Source organism: Scardinius erythrophthalmus, assembly GCF_964197995.2.
Source record: "Scardinius erythrophthalmus genome assembly, chromosome: 12".
Taxonomy (NCBI): domain Eukaryota; kingdom Metazoa; phylum Chordata; class Actinopteri; order Cypriniformes; family Leuciscidae; genus Scardinius; species Scardinius erythrophthalmus.
Genome location: NC_138232.1, coordinates 40,926,494 through 40,948,553, shown reverse-complemented (window position 1 = coordinate 40,948,553; position 22,060 = coordinate 40,926,494).

Genomic DNA, 22,060 nt, shown 5'->3' with positions numbered 1-22,060 from the left:
CCTTAACGTTCGTTTTCAAAACTGTGCAACTCACCGAGTGGTTATGGTGTTCGTTGATGTTCCAAAACAAGTAGCGTAGCGAAATACAGTTTCTGTCGTGTTTTATTTGGCATTTTGTAAAATCCCATTGATTTCTGTTGAAGGACTCATTGCTTGTTGATATTACTGCGCTTCAGACTCAAAAATCGAGTGGGAGTTATAAGCGGTTGTGAGGTATCTGAAAAAATTGTTCCACTATAGCAAATAACACAGATTGAAATCATACATTGCGCCGATATATTTGTTTTTAATCATCAACGAACACCACTAACCACTCGGTGAGTTGCACAGTTTTGAAAACGAACGTTAAGGGTTGTTTTAAGGACATGTTCGTGCATGACCGTAGCCAGCCACTCTGAAGCGCTCAAAGGCGATTCTAAACGTCAAAAAGTCGAGACAGGACCCATCGTCAACATTTCTGTGTCCACCACTCTAGTTCATCCAAAACAAACCAGAAAAGAGACTCAAAGTGCTAAATACCAGAATTATCCTTTAGCAGAACGCTTGTTCAATGTTCTCTGGTCTTTAGTAATGTTCTCAGATCAAAAACGTTGTTTATATTGTTCATGAAATGCTTTTTCTCTGAAACATTTTAGTTGGATGTTCGTCTAACATTTTTAGAATGATTTAATGTTCAACTTCAGAGAACATTCAAAAGTAACATTCCCATGTTTGCAGAATGATACAATGCATGTTCCCTTAAAGGTGCCATATGTAACAATTGAGGTAAAAATATCCCAAAAATGAGCTACACACATCAAAAGAATGAGAAGAAATAAGGGCGATGATGTCATTAAAAAAATGTCAAGTTATAGTGCTGCAGAGATATCAACCTTAATTAGCATTAGCATTACTAGCCACGGCCCGACAGGTGTCGTAATACCAGTTTCGGCCATGGGAGGCGGTATACGGGCAACATAACCACCAGCCAAACATGCAATACACGAATAACTCGCACGGCTTGTGGGCGTACTTGAACCTGATGTGGAAAGTACAGCCCACTACTACATTTCAGTTCAGGGAAGAGAGCGGAAGGATGGCTGAAGCCCTTGGCAAGAGACCCCTACCACCACCCGCTGCAGGGAAAAAACCGCGCTCTGAAGCACAAATAAAATCTCAAAAAGCTATCCGCCACACTGGCGGGTGAACGATCATACCAAAATATGACATTTTAAGCGCGCACGCGCTCTTCTGCCTCTAAGAACTAGCAGAGAGAGAGAGCGAGCCCCGGCCGCGCGCGCGCGCACTCACTCACTATATTCAGAGCGGTCAAGTTTCCCCGTACTTTTTGACAAGCGTCCTTGACAGGGCGGCCAGAGCTTCTTTGCAGCTCAAGTCGGCGGCGGTGTATACAGTTTTAGTAACGCTCTATCTGTTGACGGCGCTGAGGAAAAAGCTCCCGCCACTGGAAGAAGCTGTCGCCGCCCATTTGTGTCCTCCTGCGCACCCATCAAAGCCGTGCAGAACGTCTTCAGCACTCACGGATCGCGCATACTCCGCCGCTGGCCAGGCTGCTTCTGCTTTACACACCCTGGACGCACGAAACGTAACGGAAAACATTGCAAGGTGTAATGAGACCGAATGTTTTTTGGTGACTAATGATAACTTAGCTAGAAGTGGTATTGCTAATGAAAATCAAACTTGATATATGCTGCTAAATTAGCTTCAGGCGGGCAGCGTAACACTCTAAATAGATGTTGTCCCTATTTTAACTTGTATATGTGCAGCTAAGAAGGTAGGGGCGGAGCATAGACCAATTCACTTTCTGGAGGTATACTGCCCCCATCTGGTATGGAATGTGGAGTATGACTTGATTTTTTTTTGCCAGACATGACATATGGCACCTTTAATGTTCACATAAACAAGAAAAAGTTTTTAAAACATTACCGTTTTGAACGTTCAGGGAACATAACATTTCCTTAACTTAATATGAACATTAGCTGGGTATATAGAGTTGAGTAAAGGTGGGGTAAGATGAAATGGCTATGGTATTTTTAATTTTGTCATTTCATCTGAATATCAACATTTGTGAGATTAAGTCAGCCGAAACAGTTTTGAGGTTAATTGATCTAATTTTGTGTCTCTGGAAAATAGCAATCTCTGATATTGTATTATGTTGAATATCAAAGTTTGTTTGTGTCTATTTGTTAATGAGGGATTTGTGGAAACATTAATGCTTTTAGATTTGTGACGTAAAAGTTATAGTCTTTATTTTGAAGTAAAAAGATAAAATTAGACCCTTAGGGTAAGACGAGCCACCCAGAATTAGCACAGAAGGCTCCAAGTTGTTATTATTTTTAAAATGTAATAATTATTGTAATTAATGGGGTTATCTTCGCTTTCATTAAAACCTACACTACAGGTTAGTTGAGTGAAATCTTTAAATTAGCATATAGTGTTGCTATTATGACATAAATTCAATTAAAATATGGGCGATTAAATATGTAAATATTCATATGCCTATACAAGTCACAGAATAATTTGACCTTTCAGATAAATCTCTTTTACTGGGATTCTGCTTTCTCTGTCATGGGTTATTCAATTATTCAACAAAATGGTCAAAATTCATTTTCGAATAGAATAGTTGATTGGCTAATGCGATGCATGCTAAAGTTATCTAAATATGTTACATAGTTGTTAAGCGGGGCATCTGCCCTCGTCTATACCCTAACGTAGCTCAGTCAAATCTTGGGAGAATTAGACGACAAATGATGATGATGATTATTGTGTTTTCAGGAGAAAAGTCTGAGACTTTTCCATTTGAGCTCCATTGCTGTTTAAATGTTTGACAGGCTCCGTCCGTCTTTCATATCAAGTTATTATTCACAATAGATGGACACTTTCTGATTGTGTAGCAATGGTGATTCTGCAGCTTGTTTGACACGTGTCGGCTCTTTATGTCGCATCTGTCCTATTTCTTCACGTAGGGATGTATAGAAGAACTTTTTGATGGGGAAAAAAAGATTTACTTTCAATTAAAAAGCTTTGATTGAAAAAAAAATACCATTTCTAGAAACTTCATTCTTCATCAAGAATCCAATTACCGTGTGAAAGGGAAAGTGTAAAGAGTTTTTATTGAATGTAGTTGGTAATGATGGACTCTGAATGTAATAACTCTGCCAATTAGCCGTTTTCATTTGATTTAGACTGACTTTATGATCTCTCTCAATATCAATTACACGGAAAGCTTTCAAAGCTCTTCTTCACCATGAGACGGGCAGAGGAGAGTCTAATTAATGCATTCCAACCAGTTTTCATTTGCGGGTTAATTACCAATTCACAGTTTCTAGGTCAAGCACACAATGTCTACTGTCATACAAAGTGACTCTTTGACAAAGTGCTATGGCTATTTTTATGTTTAACAAAAAATATTAATAGCCAATCTTGTACAATGCTATTATTATTATTTAAATGAACAAGTTTTAGCGAATGTATACACTCCACACCACCACCACATTTATGTTTGATTTATTGTCTGTCATATGGCTTGCATTATTTGTTCTTTTTGTGTTGTAGCTTTACCGTCAAATGTTTCGCAGAATTCTAATATTATGTGCTTCAGTATTCAGAGATGCTGAAAATACATTGATACGTTTTCTTCTTTCAGATCACATGAGCAGTCAAAAGATTAGTCAGCTGAATGATTGACAGCTGTCAGTTAATGTCAGCAAGTTTATTTAGTGCTGAATAAAGCAGAATATTCAGCAGTTTCAAGACTTACAATAATACAGAATTTTTCATTTACACGTCTAATCTACAGTTTATCTTCTTCAAAAGCACTGGAGTACTGTGGATATTGTTGGCTCCTGTGATCCAGGATTATTATAAGATAAAATAAAAATTAAAACCATAAAAATGACTCCATGGATGTCCACATGTGTTTGCCGCTTTGCCCTGCCAACAGGGGTCAGTATTGCTGTGAAAACTAATACACTGGAATTCAAACTGGAAATTGAGGACAGTGGCCAACAGTGCTGGAACAACCATGAGGATAATATATATCTGTCCGTCCAGTAACAGTGATTAATATGCATTTATATGAGTGCATATAAATACGTGATGTTGGTGGTGGACAGTCTACACATTTACATTAATATAATGCAGAGTTACTCAGTCTATTCTCCTTACATTTGCATCTGCAAAGTTACTAATGACTCTCTAATCATGCACTCTTTTGTGTTTGTTTGTGCCTCATTCATAGTCAGTGAATGAAGAGACAGTGCTGTGGAATGCGCATCATCTGTGTGTGTGTGTGTGTGTGTGTGTGTGTGTGTGTGTGTGTTGGCTGCTGTACCAGTGATTGATGTTGTTCTTCAGAGGAGTGTGTGTTCGCTGTGCTCAGGGAGCCGCAGTCCAGATCTGTGTTTATTTGTGTTCAGTCAGGGGCCGCGGCCCATAACCAGCTCCATCCTCTCAGACCAGCGCTGGGTCACTGTGTGTTCACACACACCGACCTGATCTGATTGAAGCAATAAAGAGCGTGATATGAAAAACAGCTTCACCCAGAGGAAAATGTTATTGCTCTTTTTCAGCTCAGGAAATGTAAGGGACGTATTAGCTTTGTTTAAGACGTTTCTCCTAAAATTCCTGAAGAAAAATAAAAACAGACCCACAATAGTTGTCATACACTCTTACATTTTTTTATTTTTTTTCAAAGAACCATTTTGGGTTCCACAAAGAACACTGAAAAAAATGATTTGTTGAATTTAATAAAAAATGTTATCGTAAGTGGTTGCACACAATTGATTTTAGCTACATTTAAACAAATGCATTAAGTTGAACTTAATCAACTTAATTCAACTTAATGCATTTGTTTAAATGTAGCTAAAATCAATTGTGTGCAACCACTTACGATAAAAAAATTGATTAAATTCAATGAATCATTTTTTTCAGTGAACCATTCTTAAAATAACTTTTTTTCTCAGTGTGAAGAACATTTTTAATAATCTAAAGGAATGGAAAGATCCCATGGATGTTAAAGGTTCTTCATGGAACATCAATGTCAATAAAGAACCTTTATTTGTAAGAGTGTTGTGTAAGAATTTTACACTACTGTTCAAAAGTTTGGGGTCACTAAGATCTTTTAAAGTTTCAGAAGGAAGCTCTCCAAGGTTGCATTTACGTGATCTGAAATACAGTAATATTGTGGATATTAAAACAGCTGTTTTCTATTGTAAAGTGTAATTTATTCCTGTGATCAAAGCTGAATTTCCAGCATCATTACTCTTCAGTCTTCAGTGTCACATGATCCTTCAGAAATCACTCTAATATGAAGATTTAATGCTCAGTATAACATTTATGATTATTATCAATGTTGAAAACAGTCGTGCTGCTTCATATTTTTGCGGATTCTTTGATGAAAAGAAAGTTCACAAGAACAGCATTTACTTGAAATAGGATTTTTTTGTAAAATTGTACTGTCACTTTATTTCTTTCTTTCAGAAAATGCCCAAACATTTGAATGGTAGTAGCTAACGTGAATGTGATGATTGAGTTCATATCGAGACGACTGCGTTTGGATTGCAGATCTGAGTAGTTTGAGACGCTCATGAGATCTCTTGTGAAACTCACATGTGGGTCAGTTTCTCAGGAGAAAAGCAGACGACTTCAGCTAAAATCTCCACTTGCTCTGCTTTTCATCTCACTGCTGCCTATAGGAGAAACAACTGAGATAATAAAGAGATCTTTTGTGATTTCTGGGGATATGTAGAAAGAAACAAACCTATAACATTTAAAGGGATAGTTCTCCAAAAATAAAAATTCTGTCATCATTTACTCACTCTGAACAACTTTCTGTGAAAAAAAAAAGATATAATTAAGAAAAAGCATACAATTTTCAGATGAATAGGTAAGTAAAAGGAGTTTGCATGTGCCAGAAGTTGTGATCAGACTCACGGTGAATGATGGCAGTGGGTGTTTTGCTTGTGGAGTCATTCGGTCACCGTCTCTCTCTGTGTTTTTCTCTCAGGTTCAGCTCGGCACAGCGAGTGACGAATGATGTGCTTTGCTCTGATGTAGGAAAATAAACCTTTCTAATGTGACATGCCGCTCCGGCCTGAGGAAGAGAAAGGCCAAACAGAAATCAACAGGGCCTCCGTGTAGCCCCTCAGCCAACTCCCCCAGGGGCCGTACGGTTTACACCACTGGGCAAAAGGGCCCGGGACTCCGGGGAAAAATCAGACCACATGCTCGCTGAAATGGGATGGAGAGGGAAATATTTATATTCTCAAAGAAACAAAGCAATGAGCCGAACTCTCTCTGAGAACAGTGTTTGTGGCCAAACCTTTCAGCAGCTATCATGATACTTATTAAAAAAATAAAATAAAAAAATAAACACAGACCGTCTTGATCGCATCGAATGTATTGCATTAGGTTCAATCACAGTCATTTTGATTTTAAAACTAATAATAATTGATAATAATCAGAAATGTTTCTTGAGCAGCAAATCATCATATTAGAGTGATTTCTGAAGGATCATGTGACACTGAAGACTGGAGTAATGATGCTGAAAATTCAGCTTTGATCACATTACATTTGAACATATATTCACATTTAAAACAGTTATTTTAAGCTGTAATAATATTTCACAATGTTACTGTTTTTACTGTATTTTTATTTATTTTTTTATAAATAAATGCAGCCTTAGGTGAGCCTTCTTTCAAAATGTTAAACTTTTGAACCCTAGAGTAAATAACCAGAATAAGTGGAAGGATATTAGAAAAGGACTGTTGACATAAAGGAAGATCAAGTAAAACTTTTATGGAGTGACGTGAACTGTGACCTCAAAACCAGCAAATAAAGAAAATTTAAGTCCATTAATTCTTTTAAGAGCCTCCAAAAAACAATCTGTGACTGATTAAACACCTGTTATAAAATGAAATAGTAGCAAATAAACAACAACAAAATTATCACGGCTACTACTACTTTTTTTAGACACCTTTTCCCCTCAGAATTAGTTACAGCTTCTACCAAGAGGGGCAAAAAAAGTTAACACAACTGGAAGTAGAAAATAGCTTCACCCTTCAGGATGTCTTTCCTCATAGATGTCCACTGTAAGTGCATTACTGTAACCACAACTGAAATTACTGTCTGTTGTAATCGACAGTGTGTCACAGACACTATTGATAGTGCTTACATTGTTCTGAACCACTGAGTTTTAGCCATTCAGCTCGTCTCATTAATGTGAATGGCTGGTTCATAGTAAAATGCATCACATTTGATTCGTCCGGTGTGATGTTGTTGGTCCCGACACCCTTTAACACATCTTAAGTCTAAATGTTGTTGTGAGACTCAAACCACCATGCATTTTTAATTATTTATAATGTTCTTTACTAATGGGACTGCACAAAAGACAAATACTTCTGAATCAATGATGACAACTTTGGTGGATCGACATACAAAACTATATCAAAGACCAGCTATTATCCTAATATTGTACTGTTCATTGTGTTTCCTTTATAGCCTACTGAATTTATTTGTATTATTTACAATTCTGTTTGATTTTCTTTCATTGAAAAGGGGATATTTTAAAGATAGTTTTCCATGTATGTGATGATATATGATGGTTTTTTACTGCTTAGCACCAAAAAAGCCACACATTAGGCCTATTTGATTACAGGGGTTTTGCCTATTCTCACACACACACACACACACACACACACACACACACACACACACACACACACACACAGTCCTTTCCCCCTGTGGTCACATCTGCATGAGTTTGTTTTATAAAGGCTGGCCTCTCTGTCTGTCATTACCATCTCACCCCAGGTTAATGGCGCTCTTTTAAAATTAACGACCCCTAAAGATATACAAGCTCTCCAGGTTAAAGGCGTGATATATGATTTTTCTCTGGTAATTACCTTTAGCCGAGCAGCTTCCATCGTTCCCCTGTATGATGAGAATAATGTGGGATTGTGTTTTTGTAGTCTAGTGTTTCTATAGGACTTTACGAGGGCGCGCGCGTGTCGAAAGCTCATTCGCAGGAAAGACAAAACGGTCGCTGTGCACTTTGTGCTGTGGAGAAAAAAAAATATTTCCACAATTCAAGGGGCTTTTGAACAGAAGAGGTCCAATTATTCAGTCTCTCGTGGCATTGATTCACAATACTGTCACAGTTAGCTTCGGTGTGATATTTAACGGGGTGTCAAGAGCAGCGCGCGCCTTCAAAGAGCTCCACTAAAACGCTGATCACAGATTCAGCGGCGCCATCGACGAATTTAACTGATTAACAATACGAAGGTCACGAGGTCAGCAGCGGAAAAGACATCTGAATTTCCTTAGTGAGGTTCGATACCGTTTCACATTAGAGAAAGTCTCCACAAACTCTCTTTTCAAACCGCGACTGACAGCTACTCTCTCCCCCAGACGAGGGGCAAAGCGTCTGGCTTCCAACAGTGGAGGAGAATGGGAAAATGTGCAACTAGCACTTCTTTGCGCCGCCTATCTGATGCGAAGAAGCCGGATTGATCTCCTATAATGCTTTGTCTTGATGAGACAATGAAAAATGCCCCCCGCCACCGGCGTGTCAATATGAGCGGGGGAGATGCGGCGGGTTTTTATTTAACCCGTTTTTTCCGTAAGATGATGGCTCTTGTTACATTCTCACTGCCTGTCTGTCAGCCTGACAACGCAATATCGGCTTCTCCCGCTCTTCCTGGTCGGTTTCATTTATTTCAAAACACCATTTCACACACGACTGACTTTAACAAGGCGTTATACAGTGTAGAGGGTGAGTGGAGGAGATAGAATTGTGACAGATACAACATTTTTTTTACCGTGGAAATATAGAATATTGTAAATAGCATACTCGGCAGAGCTTTCTGTCTTTTGTTGGGTGTTTGGATGCGCCGCTTCCTCTATGCAGCATGAAATAATATCAGTTATTGACTGTTTTTTTTTTGTATTTTGCCTCTTTGAAATGAACCCTTTGTCTGATGACTCGCACAAAGCATAAGACTTGATCTTCTCAGATGAGTTTGTAAACATATATTTCAGTCGAGGATCATAGGATGAAAAATCAAATATCCTTTGATCTCTTGAAATAAAAGCATGTAGCTAAGTTTCAGAACTCAAAACTTCTTACCAGTCCATTTATTGAAACTAAGCTGCTAACAGGGAACGTTCCTAGAACTTTAGCTAATGTTCCGGCAAGGTTTTTTCAAAGTTATGAACAAACATTCTTCCAGTGACATTAATGGAATGAATTCGTTCAAATAATGTCATTTAATAATATTCTCTAAATGTTAGCACAAAAACATTTTTTAACAATTTTAAATGCCACTGTTTCAGAACATTCAGAGAATATTTCAAATGAACAATTCCATAATGGAATGTTCCCTTAAAGGGATAGTTCACCCAAAAATTAAAATTATCCCATAATTTACTCACCCCCATGACTTTCTTATTTCAGCATAACACAATCAGAGTTATATAAAAAAATATCCTGGCTCTTCTAAGCTTTATAATGGGAGTTAAAGGTACCTGAGATTTTGAAGCCCGAAAAAAGCACATCCATAAAAGAAATCCATACGGCTCCAGAGGTTAATAAAGGCCTTCTGAAGCAAAGCCATGCATTTTTGTAAGAAACATATCCATATTTATAACTTTATAAACCAGAATTACTAGAATCAAACTAGAATCTAAGGTAGCCTATACCATTCACTCCTATTATAAAGCTTGGAAGAGCCAGAATATTTTTTAATATAACTAACTCTGATTTTGTTTGGCTGAAAGAAGAAATTCAGATACACCTATAGGATGGCTTGAGAGTCAGCAAATTATAGGATAATCTTCATTTTTGGGTGAACTAACCCTTTAACGTTTGCAGAAACAAGAAAAAACTTTTGATTTTATTTTAAAAACTAGACGTAGTGAACGTTCAGAGACCATCCAGAATTAATGTTTTCATAGTAGGAATGTTAGCGAACATATTTTTGTTATCAATGTAGCTGATGGCAGAAGGTCTGGACTCCATATACCGGCTTTCATTGGCCAAGGACCGTCTGACTGACATGTAAAGCAGCCAATCACAGTTTGTTTTGTTTCATGTCATGTTTATGGACGTGAAAATGTAATGTCGATGTCCCTACAATAACAGACCGGTGTGTAAAACTCTTGAACATATTATAAAGAGTCTATGCCGCGAACTTTACAGACTTCACATACTTTTGAAAACCCAGCGTTTAGTTGATCCTGATAAATGCTCATTCATAGTTGTAAACATGACAACGTTCTTCTTCCATGAGGGGGTTTGGCATCATGGCATCTTTGTTTCCAGGTGAACCATTAAAGGCACAATATGTAACTTTTTTTGCTTTAAAAATAGCAAAAGTCACTATATCTATGTTATATATATATATATATATATTTTTTTAGTTGTGTACTTACATTATCCCGACTGTTTCCAACAACTTTCAAACCAGGAGAAATTTGTAATTTAATTCGAAGACACGTCCCGTTTCTTTATTTCCATTTTGTCGCCGTCAATGGCGTCATATCCGCGTTGTCCCTGGTTTCCGCTCGTGCTGCCATAGCAACCAGAGCCCTCTGATAGTAACCAAAGCGACTGACGCGGACAATGTAGTTCGCAATGTCTATTTGCACGCTGTTGTTGTTTCGTTCAAACATTATGGACCATGGCAAGCAGACTTTGGATAAAAAAGGAGAACTGAAACGAGAATCAATATTAGCGCGGTGTTTTCGAGATGCCGAGAGCTCCCATAGACAGTATATAAACGAGAGCTCCACGTCCGAGACTTCGTCCGCTCCTACATGTACTTTATTAAACAGGTGAGCACATTTACATAAAACTAATCTATGATATATAGTTCAACAATGATAAAATGTTAGAATATGATCTGTATGTTATTCTAATGTTGATCTAGCTTACTGCTAGTCTCATACAGACAAACTAACACATACATTTCAACACATTCAAATGCAGTTTAGTGTGATGGTGTAATGTTAGACCAATGAAACAGCGCTGCGTTACCTCACAAGTTTAATTTGTCTAATAAACTGACCTGTGAGTAGTAATTCTGCACTTGCGTGTAGTTCGGTAGAATGAAATGTCCATATTCCTTTTATATCCGCGGGACTCGCGTCGCGTGTGGAGCTGATAGCTGTCTCTTAGCAATCCCGACCTGCTTCATATCACAGTCATGATAAAAACATCAATGTATTCAGTCATCCATAAACATTATTAGATCAGTCGGCTTGACGTTGACGACAAGATCCATAATTCTTAGCGAATGTTGCATCATCAAACTACGCCTTTGTTATTGTAAATAGGTTAGCGACCCCTAGTGGCGAAAAAATCCATACTGTACGTTTAAAGAACGCGACACACAAATCCTGTAGAATTCAACCAATCAGATGACGACTCCTAAAAGTGTTTACAATTTTGTGTGCCTTAATAGACATTCAGCCAGCGGTCCGTGGGCGTGACATCTGAGGCTGAAACTATTCTGGCTAAAGTTCAATCTGAACTTCAACAGCATCAAACATCAGATGAATGCATCGATCAGCCACATTAACGACGCCTGTTTGGAGATCAGAAACTTGGCCATTCATGGTGAGGTAATAAGGAAGAAGTAGGATATACTGTTTTCCAAAAAAGCAGCAGAAGACACTGCTAAAGCACAGAGGCAGCACTAGAAACAAGCAGCTGACATTTATCTCTAACAAGATCCCCTGATAATTTCAGCCTGATCCCTTGAAATTGTTTCCTTTTTTATGTTGAAGTATTTCCTATTTAAACAGTTTGATGTGGGACATCCTCACAAACAAGTTTTTTTAAATATCTATGTTTTATAACATTTTCAAAGGCAACATATGTTGCATTAAAATACTAAAGATGGTTTTATTGGTGGTTTAAGCATCACTAACCAAAGTCCCCTTCGAGGAGTCAGTTCACTCAGTGCTATTTGCAACATCTCTGCGCAGCTAATTTGGCACGCAAGACCAGCTTTTATGTACTTGAATGGGGAATCTTGAATACTGAAATTTCAAAAACTGAAACTCTAACAAAACAGCTTGAATGTAACTCTACACCCTTGCTTCATTTAGTATACGTGGTTCTATGAATATGCAACTGAGCCCCGCCTCCACTCACTCACTCAGCTCAGAGATCCACTGGTTGACGATCACACGTTGATCTGATTGGTTAGTTTGTGACGTCAGAAACACCAGCGATTTCAAAGCGTGTTTTTGAGACTGTCTTTGGTCTAATGCAGTTTTAAGGAGAAAATACTCAGCAATGCTGTCGACTTATAAATGTGTACATGGTTTGTCTGACATAGGCTATAAACAAGATTAAAAGCTTGATTTTCTCCACAGGGGGACTTAAAATAACATTTAAAAGCGTCTGCATTTAGTGCGGCTTGTGCAGGAGAGATGTGCTATTAGTTTATACCATTCAGGTAAAAGTGTGTCAGGCCGACTTAAGATTCAGTAAGTACTGAGTAAACTAACAAGAAATGCTTCTTAGCACTATATCAAACACTCTGACTGAGGCTAATGGTGGTTTTAATTTGAATATTGATGTTGTGTCTAATGTACAAGTGTGCAGCCCATCGGTCATATCATGGCGACTGAAACGGCTCCAGTGGGATTTTTCCTCTCTATTTCTCTCTCTCTCTCTTTTACTCAATTTCTTGTTCTCTCTCGTCTGCATCGTTGCTTTGAGTGAAACACAGCGTGGCTGACATATCAGTGCTGTTTATTAAGAGACGAGTCTATCAGGTCTCATAAGCGGCTGCTCACGGGCGGCCGTCTTCTGTTGCTTCCGAAGAGTGTCATCAATCTTACACCGGCTGTCCTGATGCATGATGGGAGATCACAGATACCTCTCCCTCTCCGTATGGGACTCGACGGGAGAGGCAGGTATGTAGGCACTACATGCTTCACTGAACGTAGAGAGACTTGGCACATAAACACTGGACATGCAAATATTTAAGTATTTAATTCTTATGAGCCAGTTGATTTATTTTTAACTTTGCTAGCTATTTTTCACAGACCTTGTTCAATGTCACTCTGCAAAGGATGGTGCTGTTTTGAAATATTAAAGTATTTACTTTTAATGTGATATTAATGGTAACCTCGATTACATAAACATAACTTGCAAAGAACTTTTATATAAGACAGAAATATGTGAGGTTTTATGCTGTAAAAAAAAAAAAAAAAAACCTTTAATAGAGCATTAAATCTGGGACAGCAAAAAACATGCAGATCCCAGGAAAAATCCTGGAGTGTAAAACCCAGTGAAATAAAGCAGACAGAGATAAAATAGACTAAATGCAAGAATTTAATGTCAGCAGGTACTTTATCTCATAAATTATAAAACCATAATGATGCACACCAAATTAAGTAATTCTGGATTGTATATTTAAAGGGTTAGTTTAAATTCTGTCATCATTTACTCACTCATATTTCACTAATGACTTTTGTTCTTCTCTGGGGCATAATCTAATTTGAACCAAACAGTTGTGGTTACATTTACTTCCAATGCATGGACAAAAAGCAGACATTTTCCAAATTAGTTGTTTTATGTTTCAAGAAGTCATGCAGTTTTGGAACGACGTGAGGGTGAGAAAATAACAAAATTTTAATTTTGGTTGTTCGCAATATTAGACGAGCTGTGATTTGGCACTCCGGTAATCATAGCTGATATTATTGCCAGTTATTGCTTTTCCTCCACTAATGAAAATACTTCCAACCAAATGCAAAGCAGAAACGTTCTGCATCTTTGACTAATGTACATTAGTGGTGTTTTTTATTGACTGAATCAATGTTTTTTTAACTAGTTGAATGAATTATTTAATGACTCACTCATAAAGAAAGCCACTTGTTTCGTTCCTGAATGAATCAATATTTTTTTTAACAAATTGGTAAAATAAATGATTCAATGACTGAATTTAGAACCATATACTACTACTCTATGGCAGAAATAGTAAAGATTAGTATGCTAGTATGTGGTCGCTGCAGTGTGTACTGTAGTGTGCTAGTATGCAGTTCTGCATTCAGCAACTCACTTGTACCAAATGAATCAGTCTTTTCGAATGAATGATTCAAAAGGTGGTCACTTTTTTTTTGAGTCAATGAATTACTCAAAGGTTGGCACCTCCCGACGTAACAATGTCACCTGCAGAAAAAGTGGTGTATTGTCAATATTGTCATGGTTGAAGGGATTGTGCATCATCCGTCAACTAAAACACAATTTCTTGTACCCTGTGTTTAATTGTTAACATTTGTTGAAAAGATTTGCTATGGCAGGATGGGATTTTGGAAGAAATATGGACGGTGAAGCTGATAAACCCATCCTGTTGAGGGAAGAATAAGTCGTCAGTACGGACGGATATGGGAGAGGGACAGATAACGCTTCTGAAGTGTCATAACCCTCATGTAAATCTGGCTGCCTCAGTCGGTCCGGGGAAATTGAGCTTCATTAAGTGAGTCAGAGCAGATTTATGTAGTGATCTGAGCCACAGTCGTTTGCGTGGACACTGTAAAGCGGACGGCAAGATCATGATGAATCTACTGCACTTCTCTCTGGCTGGACGCCTGCAAACTGCTTTCTGCCATCCACACACTCAGAAGAGAGAGAGAGAGAGAGAGAGAGAGAGAGAGAGAGAGAGAGAGAGAGAGAGAGAGAGAGAGAGCGAGAGCGAGCGAGAGAGAGAGAGAGAGATTAATATTTAATTCTGTATAGTCTTCGCAAATGTTGTGGAAATTCACTGTACTCTTTGTCATGCCAAGCACAACTGAATTGAATTGACAGCGAGAGACACAGAAGAAAAAGACAGGAGAACAGTGAGTCTATAATTTGTTTGAATTGTTTAACAGTGTGTTCTAGATCCACGATGATACATAATCAACATTAACATGGCAATAAACCCCTCAGCAAACACTTCTCACATATACACCAAACTGCAGGAGTAGTGAAATGTTTGAACTGTGTATCGCACTCTGTAAATCGCTGCTTGATTTACATCTTTATCGTAACATCACATTCAGAGACGATCTCTGCTCGGTCTCAGGGGAAATAAACAGGGATGAAATAACGGCATGTGATTCAGATCCAATCGGCCTATTACCAGCAGAGGAGCCGTGAGAGAGACAAATCTGCTAGCTCTGGTCCAAAGTGAAAGCCAGAGAAAATTTGAATCAATATTTCCCATTAACGTGGCTGATGCTTAGACCAACAATAGAGCGAGCTCACGGCAGAGCTGCTTTGTGTGTTCAGGTGTCTGGGATAATTGAATCTGTCTGTGCCGTTCTGATTAAACTGCGGGAAAAACATGATCAAATGAAGGTTATGAAAGACAAAAAAAAAAAAAAAAAAATCGCAGATGTTTGAAGCTGAGAGACTGTTGGATGTTAACAGTGTTGCTCTTCTACAAACTGACTTAAAGTATTTAACATTTAACAGTGGTTTTTGCTAATGGACAAAAAAAAAATAAACACACAGACACGAAGCAATCACCTGGTAATGCACTAGAAACCACTGCTAATCATAGTAACCTTCCAGAACACCCAGGCAACTACTTACCAATGCATTAACAACCAACCACAACACTATAGCAACCATCTGGCAACACCCTAGTAACCGCTCAGAACATTGCTACCACAGAGTAACCACCTAGAAACAGCCTAGCAACCACCCACCACCATCTAGCAAAGCCCTAGACAACACAAAACAACAACCTGGCAACCACTCAGAAAACCGTACCTACAATAGTAGCTTTCCAGAACACCCTAGCAACTAGTTAGCAACACCATATGAACCATCTAGCAAATTCTTAGCAACACCATAATAACCCCTCCAAATAATAAAATTATCATAGAGTGACCACCACCCTAGCAACTGCTTAGCAAAGCCATAGCAACCAGCCACAACATCATAGCAACCATCTAACAAAGACCTAGAGACCACCCAAATCCCCTTAGCTACCACCTACGAAGACAATAGTTACCTTACACAACACCTGAATTACTTAACAATGCCTTAGCAACCAGCCAGAACACCATAGCAATCACGAAAAACCCTCTAGCAACACCCTAGTAACGACTCACAACATTAAAACCACAGAGTAACTACCTAGAAACAGCCTAGCAACCACCCACAACCATCTTGCAAAGCCTTAGACACAACCCAAACACCCTGGCAACCACCCAGAACACCATTACTACCTACAATAGTAGCTTTCCAGAACATCACAGCAACTACTTTGCAACGTCATATGCATCATCTAGCAAAGAAACCTAGCAACCGCTACCAACACCCTATTAACACTCACAACAATATAGCAAATGCAGAGTAACCACCTAGCAACAGCCTAGCAACCACCCATAACAAGATAGCAACCATACTTACCTACTTCCAGAGCACCAACAAGTCACCACCCAAAACACCCTAGCAACCACCCACAACACCTTAGCTACCACCTAGGAAGACAATAGTTACTTTCCAGAACACTCTAGCAATTACTTAGCAACCACCCAAAACACCCTAGCAACACCCTACAAATGTTCTAACAATGAAACTTGTCATAATTGACTCACCCATATGTGATTTCAAACCTACGGAACATAAGAGAAGATATTTTGAAGGACATTGACGGTCCAAACAACACTGGATCTCATTGTGTGGACAAAAAAAACATGAAGGCATTTTTCAAAATCTTTTTTGTGTTCCACAGAAGAAAGTCAAAAGAATTTGAGACGTCATGCGGGTGAAGAAATGATGACAGAACTTTCTTTTTTGGTGAACTTTCCTTGATGTACTATGGATTATTTGTTGCACTGCAGCCCAGAGATGAGTGAAGAGCTTCTCCATGTGTAGTGTGTGTTGTGAAGGCTGTATGTGTGTGTAGTTCTCCCAGGTGTTGTGTGGTGAAATGGAGAGCGAGATAGAGATCAGGCAGGAAATGGCCATTGCGACGTTGACCTCTACTTTACCTTCCCTCGATCTGTCATACTGTCCTTCGCCTGACTCTTCACCCCTGCACTCTGAGTTAGAGGAAATAGAAGTGCACTTCTGCTGCTTATTTTGGCCCTGTGAACTACACACACACACACACACACACACACACACACACACACACACACACACACTCTGAGACAAACACACTCTCTCACACACACACACACACACACACACACACACACACACACACACACACACACTCTGAGACAAACACACTCTCTCTCACACACTCTGAGACAAACACACTCTCTCTCACACACACACACACACACACACACACTCACACACACTCACACACACACTCACACACAGTCACACACACACACACACACACACACACACTCACACACACACACACACACACACACACACACACACACACACACAGACACTCTCACAGACACACACAGACACGCACACACACTTTTTTTGAAAGATGTACAGATTTGTCTCCTTATCTAAAAGAAAAATTCAGACTAGGAGTTTTACATTGTTTTCTTTGTTCCCTAAATCTTTCAAGTGAACAAAATCCCAAACTAGAACATAAATTGTACTTTTATATGTTCTGTTTGTAAAGTTAACATTCATAAAGCAACGAATGAAAAATACACTATCAAGAGGTATACAGAGAAAAGAATGAAACAAAACAGAATTAGTTCTTTTGTCAATGTGTTTCCTGTTGTTTTCCTCCGTATCCTGTGAGAGGAACCGGAACTACAGCAGGAAGAATATTCCGGCTACAAAAGTCTGCATCTTGAGTTAAAGGAGGTAAGCCAGAAATAAAATGATCTTATGATTTACTCACCCTCATATCGGTCACGTCGCCGGTGGTCCACAGAGATCCACACTGGAGATTGCAGGAGAAAACGTACTCGGTTACTAACGTAACCTCGGTTCTCTCTAGAAGAGGTCTCTCGTACTGCGTAAGATATCTTACGCTAGGGGAAAATCCTTTTCCGCGAGATATTGAAGCCAAAAATTATCCTTAATTTTGTAATAATGCAAAACGCGTTGCAGCAGCAATGCAGACATAGGCGAGACAGCTCGCGCGCCTATTGGCTGCTCTGCGGCAACTGCAGCAGCCTATCGAGCGAGGCCTGGCGTGACGTCAGACCCAATCAGGGCACTTCGCGCCCGCTGCGTCACGTCCCGCCGAAATGGGCGTGGTCTAGGCCTATAAATATCGTCTCTTTCCTCATCAGGGACCGGCAGGGCTGACAGAGAGATAATCTGCGCCCTAAACGGTGTGTTGAGGGATTTTGGAACATAACCGTGCTTAGGTTTGAGTATAACTTTTGAGTCATTGGGCCCAAACTCCATGCACGCCGCGCTCACAGAGAGCGCGTGCAGATCCCCTATGCGCTTCACTGAAGCGAGAGCCAGCAAAAACACTGTTTTGAAAGACAGGTGTTTCAAATCGATTGACTGTAAAGGCTCAAATGGCGCACCTTTCATGGCTTCCAGAACCGTAGAAAGGTCCCATACGGGGACTGAGGGAGGTCTGGGAGGATTCAGTCTCTTAGCTCCTCTAAGGAAGCGGATGACTAAATCGTTCCTTCCTATTGACTGACCAAGCGTTGTTTCTGAGAACGCTGCTATAGCCGCCACATAAACTTTGAGCGTGGAGGGGGCCCTGCCCCCATCCAACAGCTCTTGTAGGAAGGAAAGCACCTCTGTCACATCACAGTTTGTGGGTGACACACCACGGGCTGTGCACCAGCCCGAAAACACTGACCATTTCGAAGAATAGAGTCGCCTTGTAGACGGAGCTCTAGCCTGCGTGATCGTGTTTAATACTCCTTTAGGGAGTCCAACATGTACCCGTTGATGGCCCAGACATGAAGGGACCATAGCTCCGGGTGAGGATGCCAGATCGAGCCGCGGGCCTGTGAGAGGAGATCTCTCCTCACTGGTACTGGCCACGGGGCAGTACTTGCTAACTGCATCACGGCTGGAAACCAAGGTTGGTTTTTCCAGAACGGAGCTACCAGCAGTACTGAGCATCCTTCTTCCCTGATCCGTTCTATCACCTGAGGCAGGAGAGAGACGGGGGGAAAAGCGTAGAGCGGGCGGCAGGGCCACACATGGGCCAGCGCGCTCCTGCTCTTGGAGAAAAATTCTTGACAGTGAGCGTTTTCTTGAGACGCAAACAGGTCCACTTCCGCTCTGCCGAATTTCTTCCACAGCAGTTGGACTGTCTGTGGGTGTAGAGACCATTCGCCAGCCGGAACATTGTTCCTGGACAGTCTGTCCGGTCCTAAATTCAAGATCCCTGGCACGTGCGCTGCTCTGAGCGAGCGCAGGTTGCACTGAGCCCATACCAGGAGGCGTTCTGCCAGCCTGTACAGTTTCTCGGATCTGATGCCGCCCTGGCGATTTATGTAGGACACCACAGACATGTTGTCCGAACGGACCAAGACGTGGTGACCTTTTATTTGGGGACAAAAACGCGTCAGCGCGTTGTCTACTGCCAGCATTTCGAGGCAGTTTATGTGCAGGAGCTTCTCCCGTTCTGACCACTGGCCGAAGAACGGTCTGCCCTCGAGCAGCGCTCCCCATCCCGAGGTGGACGCGTCCGTGGACACCACTTTCACCCTCGAGGAAGTCCCCAGGCTTACACCTGATTGGTACCAGTCGTTCGCTTTCCAGGGTTTCAGAGCTATAACGCATTTCTGATTGACCCTGAGGCGAAGCAAACCGGGTGCCCACGCTTCGCGTGGGACTCGCGCTTTCAGCCAAAACTGCAGCGGGCGCATGCGGAGCAGACCCAGCTGGAGCACTGACGATGCTGAGGCCATGAGACCTAGCATCTTCTGAAATTTCTTGAGCGGGACAAACGCGCCGCAGCGAAAAGAGTTCGCTGTGCGTCGAATGTCTACCGCGCGCTGTTGTGATAGTCGCGCTATCATGGATAGTGAGTCCAGTTCTGTGCCCAGGAAAGATATTTTCTGACTGGGTGACAGGGAGCTCTTTGCCCAATTGACACTCAGACCCAAATCCTCGAGGTGATCGAGTAAAATTGTCGTGTGTTCTATGAGCACTGCGCGAGATTGCGCTAGAATCAGCCAATCGTCCAAATAGTTCAGCACTCGTATGCCTCTCATTCTGAGGGGTGCGAGCGCCGCATCCATGCACTTCGTAAATGTACGGGGTGCTAGGGACAAACCGAACGGCAGGACTGTGTACTGATATGCCTGGCCCTCGAAGGCGAATCTCAAATATCGCCTGTGACGTGACGCTATCTGTATTTGAAAATACGCGTCTTTCAGATCTATTGACACAAACCAATCTCCTTGGCGAATCTGCACAAGGATTTGCCTGGTCGTGAGCATCCTGAACTGTCGCTTCACAAGCACTTTGTTCGCTTACACCTGATTGGTACCAGTCGTTCGCTTTCCAGGGTTTCAGAGCTATAACGCATTTCTGATTGACCCTGAGGCGAAGCAAACCGGGTGCCCACGCTTCGCGTGGGACTCGCGCTTTCAGCCAAAACTGCAGCGGGCGCATGCGGAGCAGACCCAGCTGGAGCACTGACGATGCTGAGGCCATGAGACCTAGCATCTTCTGAAATTTCTTGAGCGGGACAAACGCGCCGCAGCGAAAAGAGTTCGCTGTGCGTCGAATGTCTACCGCGCGCTGTTGTGATAGTCGCGCTATCATGGATAGTGAGTCCAGTTCTGTGCCCAGGAAAGATATTTTCTGACTGGGTGACAGGGAGCTCTTTGCCCAATTGACACTCAGACCCAAATCCTCGAGGTGATCGAGTAAAATGGTCGTGTGTTCTATGAGCACTGCGCGAGATTGCGCTAGAATCAGCCAATCGTCCAAATAGTTCAGCACTCGTATGCCTCTCATTCTGAGGGGTGCGAGCGCCGCATCCATGCACTTCGTAAATGTACGGGGTGCTAGGGACAAACCGAACGGCAGGACTGTGTACTGATATGCCTGGCCCTCGAAGGCGAATCTCAAATATCGCCTGTGACGTGACGCTATCTGTATTTGAAAATACGCGTCTTTCAGATCTATTGACACAAACCAATCTCCTTGGCGAATCTGCACAAGGATTTGCCTGGTCGTGAGCATCCTGAACTGTCGCTTCACAAGCACTTTGTTCAGTTGCCTTAGATCTAGTATGGGTCTGAGACCCCCGTCTTTTTTCGGTACCAGGAAGTATCTGCTGTATAGCCCTCCCTCGCTCTGATCTTGAGAGAGAGGTTCTATGGCCCCTTTGCTCAATAGTTTCGTCACTTCGGCTCAAAGTAGATGTGCTACTTCTGTTTTTACCGTGGTCTCGACGCACGCCACATAGCGGCGAGGGCGTCGGCGAAACTGCAGCGAATAGCCTCTTTCTATAATGTTCAGCACCCACTTCGAGACCCCGGGTAGCTTTGCCCATGCGTCTGCATGGATAGCTAGGGGTCGAATACGAAGCACGCTCCGCTCGCTCAGCGATGGAGAAGCTTCGGTGTGCTGTAACACAGGCGTGTCGCTCGTGACATTTGAGGCATGGGGCGCGCTGATGACAGCGGGCAGATTGCCTGCGCTCGACTCCTCTGCGGTGGTTAACCGCGAGGGGGAGGGCTGGGCGGTTCCCGTGGGAACTGTCATGTCTATGTGTGGATGTGGGCGCGGGACAGCAGGCACATTTATTACACCGAAAACATCGTTCGCTTGCGTGAAGCGAGTGCACGTTGGTTTCGTTTTTACAGAAACCGTGAGACATGCATAACGTGGTGTTAGTGGGCACTGGGTAGTGGGCACGTTCACCATGTTTGAAGCGCAACCGATCTGAGTCGGTTTTATGTGCGCGAGCCCTGTGTGACAGGCTTTGCTTATGTGTAGGGATGGGCACTGGGCAGTGGGCATTCTTACTACACACGAAACACCATTGGCCGTGGCCGGGACACCAGAAAATACACTCTCTTGGGGATTTATCTGGGTAGCCGTGAAAAACGGCATTTGTGTGCAGGCAAGCGGGTGACAGAACCGACTTGTTGGCTGCAGAAAACACTGGAACAGTCACATTTTCTG